Here is a 12183-nt window from a genome sequence, read left to right as displayed (position 1 = left end):
GCTACGTGGCACTTGCCTATATTTAAGTGTCGGTGCAAGAAAGTTGGGACACCCTGTGGCCTGTATATACTGGGTGTTCAAAATTATAGGCTTTACGAAAATTTTTAAAAATCGCTTGTAGCAGGTAGCATAATTCTTATCACTTAGCTTGTTTATTCGAAGAAACGGACATTAGTAACACAAGAAATTGAAACTAATATTCTAATAATTAACAAAAAATCACTAATGAACTTCTTAGTTAACTATTTTACGACACATATTGCAATATATGAATTGTAGCCGGTGAGTTTGCAAGACGCATCCACCTAAAATGAATTTCCAGTATAACACCAGTTTCGAGATATTATTGCCCAAAGTGTGGGACGAAAGACAAGGGCGTTTTAGTTCCTTTTGCGCTTCAATGTATAAAACAGCATTTTGGTAACAAAGTAAGTGTAACAACAGTGCATTTTTACGGCGAGTTTGATGGCACATATCTCCAAACTGGTGTCATTCTGGAAATTCATTCCAAGTGGATACGCCTGACAAGCTCACCGGCTCAAATTCGTAAATCGCAATATGTGTCGTAAGTAATAAAATAAGAAGTTAATTAGTGATTTCTTCTTAATTAGTTGAATGTATGTTTCGACTGCTCGTGCTACTAATGTCCGCCTCGTCGATTAACCCAGCTCAATGATAAGAATTATGCTACCTGCCACAGGCGATTTCCAAAAATTCCGTAAGACTTAAAAATGACCACCCTGTATGTATGTATATATATATATATATATATATATATATATAGACACAAAATTGGAGCACAAGACAAACGTCCCAACAAGCAGTGACCAATGACCGATGATTGGGCACCTCCTGGATTCCCATCGGCTTCTATTGTAAGTGGCCAGTGCCCTGTCTGTGTCAGAAAACGGCATTGCCTCCATGTCAAATATGGGCAAGATGGTGGCAAAAGTAGTACGTAAGCATAATAAACAAATATGTTTTTTAAAGAGTGCGTTTTGTTTAGTTGTTAGCCGTTAGCGCACAATAAAATGAAACATGTTTGCGTGATCACTGCGACGTGGTGTCCATATTTTACATGAAAGCCTAGGTCTATTCTGTAACACGTAACACGGTGCTGGCCAGTGTGCTGGGAAACTGCTTGGCCACCACGCACAATCTACGCTGTTATACTTTGCCGGTAGCAAATCGTAGCGCAGAAGCACAGGTACAAATGTTTCATCAATGGGACGGCATGCTGTCTACCGTTCGTCATGATGTAAAACTAACAAGCACGAACAGCGACAATTGTGTACGTTGCTGGTCCATAGTTCATTTCGCGCTGGTTGCTTCACGTATTAAAATAAATAGTTCTTTTTAATACAAACGATTAAAACTGTGCGCGCACACAGGGCGCGACATTTGCGACGTTTGAATTTTGCACTATTTCCCGCGCGCTCCGTACGTGACCGGCCGGCGCACTGCGTTACCTCGATAAAGAAAATAGTTCCTCAAGGAAGCTAAGCAGAAAATTTTTACACTCTTGCAAACCATAGAAATTGTTAAGAAATACCATTATATTACAAGATTTGTTAATAACTATGGCAATTCATATCTATGAAAGCGTGGATTTGTATGCGCGTTTTTATGTGAATGCGCGCTTGCGCTGTTGACTCTGGCGGATTCCAGCACTTTGTGCGTGCGGCGTATGTGTGCGGGTTGCGTGATGAGTTTGCTGCGTTTTCTGTGCCCTTTGCCTCGCTGTGACATCTTTGGTATATTCCAACTTGTTGCTCGCTCGTTATGGGCTACACGTTGCCTCGAAGATCACCATGATCGCCTCCGACTCAGCCACATCGAAGGTGAGTGAGTGTTTCGAATTCCACTTGCTCATTCATTGCGACGCTATCAGCAAAAGTGCGTACAGAGCCCGTGCGTGTCTTCCACGCGCCTCTGTGCTCGTTTTCATTACTAGTACTATCCTTCCGTTGCGAGAATTGGTTGTGCAGCACTAGATTTGTGATATTGAGCATGAAGTTTTGTCCTGATTTAACTTCACAGCGCGCTAGCGGCGACGTAAAGCAGCTATGTGGAGCCAGCTAAAACAGGGCATGTTGTGTCACGGCCGGGCTCGACTGGCGCGCGCGCTCGCTTCTTGCGAACACGCGCGCCAGTCGAGCCCGGCCGTGGTTGAGCGCGCCACGATTTTTGTTACGGTGTTCCAGCACCGATTGAAATTAGCCTTATTAAAGGGCGCTCGTGCTCTGCCGTTTTGGTGGGCAGCTATGTGGAGCCAGCTAAAACAGGGCATGTTGTGCGCGCCACCTTGTTTGGTACGGTGTTCCAGCACCGATTGAAATTAGCCTTATTAATGAGCGCTCGTGCTTTGCCGTTTTCGTGGAAACAATGCGACGTGAAATAATCCGAACTGTACTGTAATCAAGTATATTTCGTTCGCGCAACGCCGTGCATTGACGTGCATCTACTACATGGCGCGTCGGGATCGTCGAAAATATGCGCGGGGCGTTTCGCCGTTCTAATGTATTCTGCTGCGCTGTTCGCTTCAGGATCGAGTTCCCAGAGTCCGCTGACACGCCATGCGGTAGACACGCGCTGTGGCGCGATAATAATAAAGAATTGCAATGGCGTATATGTGATTCTATGTGATAGGTGAGATAAAAAAGGGCTGATGCCAGTGAATGCTGTGAAATCATCAGGTTATGTGTGGTTTGTTCTCCGCCGGTACGCGCGCGGTGAACTTTTTTTTAACCATTATCTCCCTTCGACGCCATCGAGTACTTCGCGCTAACGCCTTCGCGTAGGCGCTCTATATTCACGGAAAAGGCAGATTCTGTGGGATGCTATGTTCTGCTTTAGTGGGATGAAACATTCAAAATAATGTCATCGTGTGAAGTTTCAGCCTTTGGCCCTTCAGTAACTGATTGATATAACTAAGTACGAAAATCAGTAAAGGAACGAGATGCTTGGGCATATTTGCCGTGTCGTCCCACTGTGCTCTCAGAGGCATGTAAGCGTTATCGACAAATGTCAAAAATTAGCAAGGCTTTTTATGACATAGAAGCAGACAGCTATGTCAATACGTTATTTTTGCTTTGAATTCACACACTAAAGAGGAGAGAGAGTTAAAGAGAGTTAAAGATCTTGTGATCTAAATGACGCTTTGCCATAAGCTTGGAACAATGGTTTGTTGGTGGAGCAGTTCTGTGGAATACTTAGAGAGTAAGCAAACTGCAGTAGCAGCAGTTAGACGGGGAGTAAAAAATGCAACGCTGGTTTTATATGAACGAGCTACCTTTAAGATGTGCCCGCAACAGTTCATGCAGTAGATGAGCAAAAATAATTTTAAAATTTAGCAGACAAATTAAAAATAAATTATTTGCCCATCTCACAATGCCAGTGGCAAGAGCAGCCATGCTTTAATGTTTTCAATCAGTCATTTATATCCATCCATTTATGTCGGCCTAATCGTCCATGTAGATGTTTTGATTGTTGCTTTTGAGTTATCGTGGCGTCACATTTTAATACTGACATCTGTTTTCAGAATCAAAATGAGCCTGGAGACGCCACAGCCAGAATGCGAAAGGTGAATTCTTTGGCCATTCATCGTCTAGCGTCACCATGATCAAATGCACTGTTGCCAGGAGAATGTATTGCTGGGAGGTATTCTACTTAAGATTTAGTAAAAATGGTAGCATTAAGTGTCTCCTTTGCGATTTTGCATAGCCTTTGATTTGCGAGTCGATTAATTTATTTGATGAGGTGGGCAGTTGGCACACCCTGTCTTTGTGTCTTATGTACACATTCAGCTGAGTAGGTCTGGGACACAGCAAGCGAATCTGATGTGTAGTGGTAATCGCATTAACGTCGACAGTTATCTTCCTGTTTGAGCTGCTTGCTACTGCTGCTTGCCAACACAAGCAGCAGTTGCCCACGATGGCGTGAAAGAGGTTCATTGAAGAATGGCACATACTCTGAGTCACATACCCAGAGATCCAAGCAGGTCCTTCAGATGGTTATTAACCCACTTCCCGTCTACATAGCAGCCCTACCCATTAGGCTATTGACCACCAAGTGAAACAAATTGGCTGGAAAATAGTTAGACAGACACCCGAAAGTATGTGAAGTATCCTAAAAATGCTACTTGCATTAAAGTGCTTTGGTTTACTTACTATTTTATTTTGTACTGGGTGAATCCGTGTTTTTCTGAAGCACATGACATCCTAACGGCATAACAAGCTATGTCATTAGTTTTAGTTGTTTTTATTAGTGATATTAGTTGACATTTTAGGTATGGAGCAGGCAGTATTTCTGTGATTTATTCGGAGTGTGGCTGTTGTGTAAATAATCCTTAAACTGCCTCACTAATATTATTTACCTAAATGTGCCGCTTCACATAGGTTGGAGAAGTGCTCATTCAGGTGATCCTGGCACAGCTTGCCATGGTGGACCAGGCAAGTTTGCAAGGGCCTTGATTCACCATGTGTTCACAGAGAACCTCATGGGCCACTCACTTCTCGGAAACAACACCACCAATAGGCAAAAAGAGGCTCTTGGCCTTATCAGGGTCAACACTGTTATAGGCAAGTACCGTACATCCTTTTACCCATTGCATTTTTGCCTTCACATTTTGTACTTGAAATTACCAGCTTGCTATTAGCACAACAAATGACTTTCAAGTAGCCTGTGTCTGCAACTACGTGCTACAATAACCTACTATTTGGAATGAATGTTCATTTGATCTCAAGTCTCTAACGCCTCCATACTAAAGTTCTAAATTTAAAAGCAGCCTTAACTGCCAGAAGTGATTGGTGGCTCCAACTGACAAAGTTAGGTGTATTTGCGCATTAGTTGCACTACTTGACTGTCATTGCAATGAACAGTTGGAATGAAGCAACTACCAATCTGTAGTACCAATCTGTGAAGCTTGCTACCAATCTGGTGCTATAGCGGGTGTGCTTAAGTAGCCTGAAAGTGTTGTTATAATATAGGAACTGTGGAGAAGCTATGCTCAAGTGCAGTTACTGCTCAACTCGAGGGACAGCACTTCCACCTAATTTCAGCAATCAATATGGCCCTCCAGATTCTGTAACGCAAAACAGTGGTTTCACCTATTTCAACAGACCACATTGAATTAAAGTTGCTCCTGTCTTGAAGGAGGTCCATGTGGTGGCAGACAGTAGCCTTTAAGCAGAGGGAGCTTAAGTTACAGGGCATAATTGTTTGGTTGTTTCGATTAAAGCAACAATAGGAACAGTTACCAAATTCGTTGTCAACATTCCTATGTCTAGCAATGTCCATTCATTCTAGGCACTCAACCAATTAAGATCCAATTTATCACATTCTATTCTAGGATGTGGAAAAAACAAAGGTATTTATTTGACTTTTCCTCACGTTCCCATAAAATGATCAGTACTCAATAGGCCCTTGGCAGCTACTATATAAAGCTTCTTACAGAACATGAGGCATGTCCACAGCTCCCACTCTGAAATTGTTGGAAATGTCTCCTGCTTTCTTACTTCAAGGATGCACTTGCCTGTTTTCAGCGTTATTATAAACCAGTGCTCAAGTACTATGGGTTTAGATTTATCAAAGATTGAATGAGCTTTGTAGGTGTTCATGTGTAACCCTTTGAGGATCACATATCTTCCGGCAAACGTCCCCCAATTTAAGCGTTATATTTTTATTCTGCATTGTTCTTCAGTGACCTTTCCAGAAAAAAATGGGTAAATAATTTTTTTAGATCACAAAGTGACAAAGGTTTCTTAGTGTCCGCTGTTTTACACCATGTTTATTGTAGCATGCAGGGCAATCTAGCATAATCACATTTTTTAAGTGTAATGACACTCACAAAACATTAAACTAGGTGAATACTCCCAAACTATTTCAGTGATGGGCACCATAGGGTAAAGAGAAATATCAGTTTTAGAAGAAGCCAAGGGGCAACAGCACAATCAGGATTTTTGTAGAAGTCGCAGAAGGTTACAGAATCTGTAATTTGATGCTTGGGGACACTTCATTTTTAAAAGGTATGCTTATGTATATGTTCTTTCACCGCCTCATATTTATGGTCGTGACCACACGATTTGTTTCCACCACTCTACATGCACGGCAGTGACCCTCAAAGGATTAGCAGAGCCAGTCCACTTGCATATTTCTCTTGTAAGACTGAGCATTTCTTCGTATTTCTTCTTCGCATTTATTTGTGTTAGTGTAACCAGGTCGGCGTGCAACTGCAGTAAATCCTCGTTATAAGCAGTATTTTGTTTTCAGTAGAAAGGAATAAGAATGGTCATCACGATGCGAGAAGTGCACTCCAGTAGCATATGAGCTTGTAAAACAAATTCAGATATACCACACTCAATTCTGGCCGCATAACCGTATTTGGAGCAACTCCTGCAAGGAAAAGTTCAATAAAGTGCTGCATGTTTTGATTATGATTGTTGAGAGAACTAATTTTAGTTGCCAGTAGTCTACCTTTAAGTTTTTTCACCAAAAGTATGAAGTCTTTATTCCACCATTTTGTTCCTAAGCAAGCAACGTTCACATTTTCACATCAAGAATATTCATGAAGTTATTCTGCCACAGTGGGCTTTTCCTGTTTGCCTTCTGCATATTGTACTAAGTGGAGTCCTCCGGTGCCACTCCACTTTGAAAGCTGGTCATTCTCTAGAACTGAACTCGTGAAGACTTGGAATAAACAAAACAAATGAAACAGTTTCATTATAACAGGGTGTACTGTATGTCGCACTTTTGCATGTGGAACATTGATCTTTAACGTCATGCTGTTTTTCCTTTTTTACAGGCTTTACCTGTCACAAGTTTCCTGGGACAAACATGACCTACATTAAGAACACTCTGGCCGCACTTCTCGCAAGGGACCTGAAGTGTCCAGAAGAGCTCAAGTCTGTGGACAGTTCAAGTGTTGTGCACTTGCAGCCCTCAACATTTTTTTTATTATTATTATGTTTCTAGTCACCTGAAAAGCCCAGGTTGGATGGTTCAGACACAATTACTGTGTTGTGATTAATAAAGACTTGCACAAGTGTTGCGCTTTGTAATTTAGTACATATTTACATAAATCTTTAATATATTTCTACAAAAGCTAGTGTTTCTTGACTATTTTATTTCATAGGTATCTCGGGTCATTTCATGCCAAGATTGTTCCATGACGGCACACCATTTCAAGTTTTTTTGATAAAGTAAAAGTAGGCCCAGTGAGAAATTTTACAGAAAATTAGGCTTCATACGTACACCAGAAAGTGGAATCTGTGCTATTGCCAGATTGGTTCTGTTTAAGGAAAACTACATATTAACATTTGTTTGTAGAAATGGTTTATTTTGCTATTTCAAAACAGTAAGAATTAAATGTTAAAGTTTGCTTAAATTCAGAGTGCAACAACAGTTCTCGGGAAAGGCAGCGATGTGCTTTCTTTCATGTATGCATGAAATCTGTTTTCTTGCAAATTCTTTCATTCTAACTTGTTTTGCAGCACTCAAAAATTTTAAAAAATTTCCTCATGCCAGTTCTATTTAAGTCTTCCAGCAGGTAACTAATGGCCACTGTGTATGAGATAAAAATCTTAAGTAGTCAAAGTGAATAAATCGCTTGGTATGTAATGAGCTGCCCAGGAACCTAGTAATCATGGTAGAAAACTCAACTGGATCGTGCAACAAGCAATGCAGCACAATAAACTGCTCCCATGGCACAAGTTCTTGTAATTACCATGTCGTTTCAGAGGTAGATAATGTTTAGTAAAATGGGCACACCATTTAACCAATAAATAAGAGTCTCAGTGGGCTCATGCAGATTGTGCCATGATTATAATTTACTGGCTGCCAAATAGAGAAATCAAGTACATTTTAAATGGTATTTACTGTAATGCTCGTATAATATTTATTTTCTGTTTATTTCAATTTTGAGAAATGTTTTACTTTAGGGCCACACAAACTTTACATCTCTCAGTATTCAATTTCGTTACTGTATCAAGCTGCTGGCAGTTTGTAGATTGCAATAGGAATTTTTTGATCTCAAGGCACACATGGCTGTACAGTTAACAAATGGTTGGCTTCAATAAACAATTCACCTAGAAAAAACTGCTTTTTGTCCAAATCAATTTTGAGCTGTTGATTTTGTGAAGGAGTATTGATTTTGTGTGTTAAGCCAATTCGAAAACTGGCCTAATGGTTCTGCTAGCAGCTCTATAATATGTTTTATAACAGGCTATATCTTAAAGTGGTTTTGATCCCTGGGTGACCCAGGTCTTCAATACAGAAGTGCCTGAGTTTGCCCCTGTCCTCTAGTATGCAAGGACCACATCAATATGGATGGCATCAATGGTAATGCCATGAGACTCAACGTAGCTCAGCGGTATTTAAAGAAAAGTCTAGTGCAGTTTTCAACGCTATTCACCAAACAGCATATTTCAGTGGGCTCTCAAGTGATTTCAATAGTGACATTCAGCACTGCTCCAATAATATTTAAATGGTGTTGCATTATTGACTAACATTGCACGTTAGGCTTGTTGGTATAATATAATGGAGGCAAAAGGCATAGTGCATCAGAAACAGGACACAAGAGGAAGAACACAGACAACACACACGTTTGGTGCTTAACGTGTGTGTTGTCTGTGTTCTTCCTCTTGTGTCCTGTTTCTGATATGTAGCACCTTTTGCCTCCATCAGGCAATTGACATTTAACGCTCATCCAATAATACTTCAATGGGGTTTCAATATTGATGTTCAAAAATGCTTCAATAATATCTCAATGGGGTTTCAATATTGATATTCAATACTGCTCCAATAATATTTCAATGGGGTTTCAATATTGACATTCAATACAGTTCTAACATTATGTCAATGGGGTTTCAATATTGGCATTCAACATATTTCAACAATGTCTCAAGAGGTCTTCAATATTGACATTCAACACATCTTCAACAGTTCTTCAATGGGCTTTCAATATTGGAATTCAACATGGTTTCAACAATCCATCAATGACTTCTCAAATTGAAACGACCCAATGATGTTTCAACAAAATGTCGTGGGCCAATATTCAACACCTGTCAACAATTTCCTCAATAATGTTTCAACAAAGCCTCAATGTGCTTTCAATGCTATTTGTTGACATTGACCAATGACTTTTCAACAACTTTTCAACAATTTTTTTTGTAAGGGATAGGCGCCGGTATGCGTGTGTCCGTGCGTATGTGTGTGTGTGCGCTTCCGTTTATTGCGATTATTGTGGACATCCTGCGTTCAGGGCCCTTATAAACCCATTGAAGTGTGATATGTTGGCTGATGCCTGTTTAAGGCTCCAATACAATGTTACACTTTGTACGATAAACACCTTGTAATACAAAAATGCTATTGTGCAGCGTCCAAGTCACAGCCGTGACAACATTGGTTTGAATCCAACTAATTACCAGCATTTTAAGGTGAAAGACTTATATGTCGCATTTTGAAGTGACCTTGAAGAAGTAGTTCCAAAAATCGGAAAAACATCTACAAATAATCGATAACTCCTTAACGTTTAAAACCCCATAACATTATATATCAATCGATAGGTAATTACATGAAAAATATAAATGCTGATAAATTATCATGATGACCAATAAATACCTATGATAATGACCATGGCAATGTGGAAAAGTAGGTAGAAAAACCCGGAAGTGGCCAAGAACCGAGAATAAGAGTAATGGTGCAAGTGTGGTTTGATGGTAATGATGATCAAAAATGGGTATACAGATAGGTATAGGAGGTGAATTAAGAGTGAATTGATGGTTAATTAAAGGGGTTTAGTTGATTGATAAGACTCAAACGAAAGGTAATTATGAGATAGAGTGATCTAAGAGTGAAATTAGTGTGAAATAAGAGTGAATAAAGGTGAATTAAGTGGTGACAGGGTGAACCAAGAGTGGTGAAAATGGGAAATTTGGAGTATTAGAGCAAACCAAGCGCCATGGAAGTAAAACCGAAATGATAGAGTGAATGAAGGTGAACCAAGCAAAAATAGGGTGAATCAAGAGTGAATCAAGGGGTGAAGGAGTGGGGAAATGACTTACAAAAAATATATACGATATTTGAGGGTCCAAGTGAGAGTGACTCAGCAAAAAGAAAACAAAAAAACGTGCTGAGTCACAGTTCGAGTTAGATGAATAATAGGAAGGGTGACTTGCAAATGCACAATGACTTCCAAAAATGACTAAATTGTGGTTTCAGAGCGATGACTCAGCAATAAAGTGCTGAGCCACGGTCAAAGTTGGGTGAATAACGGAGGACTTGCAAAGATTTCTGCATAATATTGTTTCAGAGGGGCGATGACTCAGCAAAAGTAAGCACTGAGCCATGGTCCGAGTTTGGTGAAATAAGCGTGACTTGCAAAATAGAGTTTGCAAAGTATGGGTTCGGAGTGAAGATGACTCGGCAAAAAAGTGGTTGCGTGTCATTGAGTTAGCGGCCCTCGGGCCTTAGACAGTCGTCTTAGTTGTATCATAATGGACCCCTAGTAATTGTTTGTTGCATTCCCGAGGCATTCAAGCGTAATGTTGCGTAATGCAAGAAGTATCCGTATTTCCAGCTCGTAAAAGCTCAACGCATTATTGTTTAGTAATCTGCCATTATTACTGGAATAGCAAGTATAGAAGCAATTCTTGTTACGAATTCAAGTAAACGCATCTGCAATGTCATGAAGTCATGAGCGACGCAAGACCTGCGATTACCTATATTTTTGCGGGCTATATTCATTAACAGATTTCGAATTTCGAGCACACATTACTGTAACATTTTGAAGGGCTTTGCTTCGCCCTTTTTCATTCATACGAACCAGAACACCCTACGATGTGTCGTCGGTGAAATGGTGTAGCAGTTGGTTTTATTTCTAACGCAAAAAACAAAATAAGCACCAGACATTTTTTTAGTTAGCAGGAAGTTCAGACCCTGACTTAAGAACTACTGGAAAGACTGCTGTCGACTGTGTATTTATACTTATTTACAAGATTAAGCAGTTTATTTTGCAATGTTCCCTCGAGGCCCTTCGAGACCACTGTGATAACGTCGCCATGATTCAAACGGTGCTCATGCTTTGGCAGGACGCTTAGTACGGCGGTAGAGAAGCTGTTTGCACAGTTCAAGTGCAAAGTAAAAAAAAATTGATCAGATCAGTGCGTGGTCTAGAAACAGAGCCTTACTCAGCGAGAGTGTCAGCAGCACTGCCAGTGATCGTGGCAGTAAAGCCTTACACAGCGGATCACGAGCGCTGCGCTTCAGCACACATCCCCCCGAGTCCCAGCAAGGCATCCGGGCGGAAGCGAGAAGCTTCGCACGGCTCTCAACAAAAAAGGATGCCGTGCAGCCACTCGCAAATGGCGGCAACAGGCGTTGTCGAGCTGTGCTGGCTTTTATTTCTTTTTTTGCCGCTTACCATGCCTTTGCTAGTCCCTACAGTATCTTATACGGGAGACTTTTGTAAGCTTCCAACCATTTTGAAGTCTTGAAACTCATATATGTATAAACAAGAAGAAAGGAAGCCGAGGGGCCAGATTTTTATTAGTCATATCTTAAGAAGCCGACATATATACACACAATTCCGAATTACTAGAATTACTTTGTGTTTGTGTTTCAATGCACCCTTTCCTGCATCTGGTGGTCCATTGGGATTTTCATTCAAAATATGCATGTAAAAAGTCTCAAGTTTACCTTTTGCTAAATACGATGTAACCTCCGGTAGTTTTGCCCTTTTATTTGCCATAAGAAAACAAGCTAAAAAGTCGGCCAATAATTGTTTTTCTTATCTTTCTTTCTTTTTTTTTCTTTTACTGCAGCAACATGTTCAAGCACGCGCGACAAGAAAAATCACAAGAAGCGATGCTACGCTGCGTGCGATTCTACGAAAAAGTTACGCTACACGCAATGAAACTTCGGCCTGGCACCACTCTCGTTAAAAAAGCTACTGCATGCTATTTACATTCACCCGCTCCCTCAATACACTTCAGTAGTATGGGACCCGGGTAGCACCAACTAACCAACTATAGGCAACACAATGCCGCTGCACGTTTCATATCAAACGACTACAACCGCACGCCTAGCGTATCGTACATAAAATCAGACCTTAGCTTACAGTTACTCGTGAAACGCCGGCTCTTTTCTCACCTCTGTTTGTACCAAAAGCATCTTACCATAATTACA

General features: G+C 40.7%; 1 long non-coding RNA gene across 1 annotated transcript; it reads left to right on the top strand.

Moving 5' to 3' along the window:
• Positions 1-1690: 1690 nt before the first annotated feature.
• LOC125943616 (uncharacterized) lies at positions 1691-4576 on the top strand. The gene is made up of 3 exons (XR_007465797.1): positions 1691-1841; positions 3542-3583; positions 4398-4576. It is a non-coding gene; the product is annotated as an uncharacterized LOC125943616 (long non-coding RNA).
• The last annotated feature ends 7607 nt before the right edge of the window (positions 4577-12183 follow it).

This window comes from Dermacentor silvarum, chromosome 2 (assembly GCF_013339745.2).
Source record: "Dermacentor silvarum isolate Dsil-2018 chromosome 2, BIME_Dsil_1.4, whole genome shotgun sequence".
In the NCBI taxonomy this organism is placed as follows: Eukaryota; Metazoa; Arthropoda; class Arachnida; order Ixodida; family Ixodidae; genus Dermacentor; species Dermacentor silvarum.
The sequence above is the reverse complement of the archived record's forward strand: the minus strand, read 5'-3'. Positions and strand labels throughout refer to the sequence as shown.